Source organism: Procambarus clarkii, chromosome 54, assembly GCF_040958095.1.
Source record: "Procambarus clarkii isolate CNS0578487 chromosome 54, FALCON_Pclarkii_2.0, whole genome shotgun sequence".
In the NCBI taxonomy this organism is placed as follows: Eukaryota; Metazoa; Arthropoda; class Malacostraca; order Decapoda; family Cambaridae; genus Procambarus; species Procambarus clarkii.
Window position 1 is genome coordinate 30,533,364 of NC_091203.1, and position 3,619 is coordinate 30,536,982.

Genomic DNA, 3,619 nt, shown 5'->3' on the forward strand with positions numbered 1-3,619 from the left:
AGGCAGGCTTGCAGGCTGGGAAGGAGGCAGGCAGGCAGGCAGGCTTGCAGGCTGGGAAGGAGGCAGGCAGGCAGGCAGGCAGGCTTGCAGGCAGGCAGGCAGGCTTGCAGGCAGGCAGGCAGGCTTGCAGGCAGGCTTGCAGGCTGGGAAGGAGGCAGGCAGGCAGGCTGGGAAGGAGGCAGGCAGGCAGGAAGCGATATATGGGTGTTGAAGTGAACCATGAACCACGTGACCTTTGAGAGAGTGTGTGTGTGTATGGGTTAGGGGTGGGGGGAGAGGGGGAGGTGTATCGGTGGTGGGGGAGGGACCGGCTGACTCCGTAAGCCTAACCACACTCCACAGACCTGTGACCCAGATTTGTTTCTTAAATGTACAGTACATCATCGTATATTTTAGGCAGGATTTGCCTGCAGGCTGGCAGGATGTGCCTGCAGGCTCGCAGGCAAGCTGGCAGGCAGGCTGGCAGGATGTTCCTGCAGGCTGGCAGGCAAGCTGGCAGGCAGGCTGGCAGGTTGTTCCTGCAGGCTGGCAGGATGTGCCTACAGGCTGGCAGGATGTGCCTGCAGGCTGGCAGGCAAGCTGACAGGCAGGCTGGCAGGATGTTCCTGCAGGCTGGCAGGCAAGCTGGCAGGCAGGCTGGCAGGATGTTTCTGCAGGCTGGCAGGATATTCCTGCTGGCAGGCAGGCTGGCAGGATGTTCCTGCAGGCTGGCAGGATATTCCTGCAGGCTGGCAGGCAAGCTGGCAGGCAGGCTGGCAGGATGTGCCTGCAGGCTGGCAGGATATTCCTGCAGGCTGGCAGGCAAGCTGGCTGGCAGGATGTGCCTGCAGGCTGGCAGGCAAGCTGGCAGGATGTTCCTGCAGGCTGGCAGGCAGGCTGGCAGGATGTTCCTGCAGGCTGGCAGGCAAGCTGGCAGGATGTTCCTGCAGGCTGGCAGGATGTTCCTGCAGGCTGGCAGGATGTTCCTGCAGGCTGGCAGGATGTTCCTGCAGACTGGCAGGCAAGCTGGCAGGCAGGCTGGCAGGATGTTCCTGCAGGCTGGCAGGCAAGCTGGCAGGATGTTCCTGCAGGCTGGCAGGATGTTCCTGCAGGCTGGCAGGCAGGCTGGCAGGAAACATCCAGAGGATGTTTGCCAGACGTCTTAATAATCAGTTAGGAACAATTAAGGACTTTTATAAAGCGGATCAGGACTTCACTTATTGGTGAGTACAAACAAAACACGGTCGCATTTACGCTATGAACCTGTCGATTTTTTCCCCTAGAGTTTTTTCGTAAATTTTTTCGGAAAAATTTCTTTTTACATTTCTAGTTTATTTTTCCCCCTCTATTTCTCGTATACGAACTTACATGTTAACCGACGGGTCTCGTCCCCAAGGGGTTCGGAAACCAAGTGGTGCTCTGTATATATATATATATATATATATGTCGTACCTAGTAGCCAGAACTCACTTCTCAGCCTACTATGCAAGGCCCGATTTGCCTAATAAGCGAAGTTTTAATGATTTAATATATTTTCTCTAATTTTTTTCTTATGAAATGATAAAGCCACCCATTTCATTATGTATGAGGTCAATTTTTTATTAATGGAGTTAAAATTAACGTAGGTATATGACCGAACCTAACCAACCCTACCTAACCTAACCAAACCTATCTTTATAGGTTAGGTTAGGTAGCCGAAAAAGTTAGGTTAGGTTAGGTTAGGTAGGTTAGGTAGTCGAAAAACAATTAATTCATGAAAACTTGGCTTATTAGGCAAATCGGGCCTTGCATATTAGGCTGAGAAGTGCGTTCTGGCTTTTAGGTACGACATATATATATATATATATATATATATATATGCTGAACTATAAAGTCAATCCTGACCTTAAAAACTTCATTGAAGGTTGTAACAGAACCCATGAGCACCACACCAGAAACAAATACCTTTTTGATATTCCAAGAGTACGACTTAAAGTCAGTTTCCAATTTGCCCTAAAAACGCAACAAATGAAAACTCGTTCAATTTCAATCAAACTTTTTTGACAAGTTCTATATGAAAAGTGTTTCATCTGGTCCAAGTTTCAGCATCGTAGCATAAATAGGAAGTGAGAAAAAAAATATTGAAGTAGTTGTGAAAATTATGGCAAAATGGTCAAAATCGATTATCAATCAAAAGTGTCAATTGAAATCATAGCTATGACTCTTTGCTATCACAATAGTATATATTAAACAAATATTATAATTAGTTTAATTGAAATTTTTTTTAAAGAAAAACAAAACAAAATTTTTTTTTTTTTCATTTTTTTTTTGGTCGATTTGCATTAAACTTACACACCTGACTGTACGTAAGCCTATCTGTAAGGACGCCAATTTTGGAGAAAATTGGTTGATGTCAACCTCAGCCACAGATTTTAGAACCTTAGACTTCATTCATTTCTGTTTTTTTTTCCAATTGACACAAACGTTTACAAAACTGATTCATTTTTTATTCAATTTACATGAAACTTACACAGTATATGTGGAGGGCATGTCTCTACATTTGAGAGTTTTCATTTTTCTCTTAGTTCATTTATTGATTTTATAATAGCAATAAACATGCCATATTTGCAAAAAAAAATTTGGGAACTTTGAACATTTGTATTAGGAAAACTAAAGATGTTTTGGAAATTCTATATCTCAAGGTCCTTTATTATATGCTAATGTGTCAGAAAAGTGTCACAGAATAATTATATCTGAAACGTGTGTTCTGAAGTGTGGACTTGAAAATGTGTAAAAAACGTTGAAAAAAAACAAAAACAAAAAAATCTCCCTTTCTATTTATGCTGCAGTACTGAAACTTGGGACAATTAAAGCACTTTTCATATACAACTAGTCAAATAATATTGGTTGACATTGAACAACTTTGATTCTGACAATCTGACGCCCCCTAATCAAACTAGAAATGCTCTACAAATCAAGGGACCCAGAATGTGGAATGACCTTCCCAATCATGTTAAAGACTATACCTCTCTCAACCAGTTTAAGATAAAAACTAAGCACTACCTAATTAACTCCCTGTAACCTACCTTACCCTATAATGTCAACCCCTGTCTGCTATTTATAAACAATGCTGTTTGTCGACCAAATTGTATTTTTGCTGTTTTTCTGCCATGTTCCCCCTTTTTTTATTTTTGTATTTTCTCAACACATTTTATACTTTAATCTCAATTAGTATTAAGTTTTAGTCTTTAGTGTTTTTCCTGCACGAAACGCTTTGCGTAATAATGGCTTCAGGCATTGTATGTACTAGCTCTATCTATAAATTCATCAATATTTGTATCACACCTTGTATGTATGTACTTTACCTGAATAAACATTTGATTTGATTTGGGGACCAACGTAGCTGTTGGCGCAGCTGGCACCACCTCAGTACACACTTGCGCTTGTTGTAACGACCCAGCCAATGTAAACACTTTCTGCAAGGGCCTCAACCACCTATTGTGAGGGTGTACCCGAGTGCGTATTGTGGGAGGTTCTCCTTATGGTAGGAGCAGCTTGCGCCGTGAGAGGTCTTGGACCTGTGAGGGCCTCAGCTGACCACAACATAAACAGAGAAGCGACCCCGTGTCCAAACACTTTAACCTTGACCCCGCGACCTCTC

The 3,619-nt window shown here is 43.4% G+C and overlaps 1 protein-coding gene across 2 annotated transcripts in view; it reads right to left on the minus strand.

Moving 5' to 3' along the window:
• The window catches only part of LOC123750704 (zinc finger protein ZFP2), a 66,249-nt gene extending 62,630 nt beyond the window's left edge, over positions 1-3,619 (minus strand). For both annotated transcript variants that reach the window (XM_069305225.1, XM_069305224.1), the window contains exon 1: positions 3,324-3,619. The gene's annotated coding sequence lies outside the window, so the exon portion shown is untranslated. The remainder of the gene's footprint in view (positions 1-3,323) is intronic.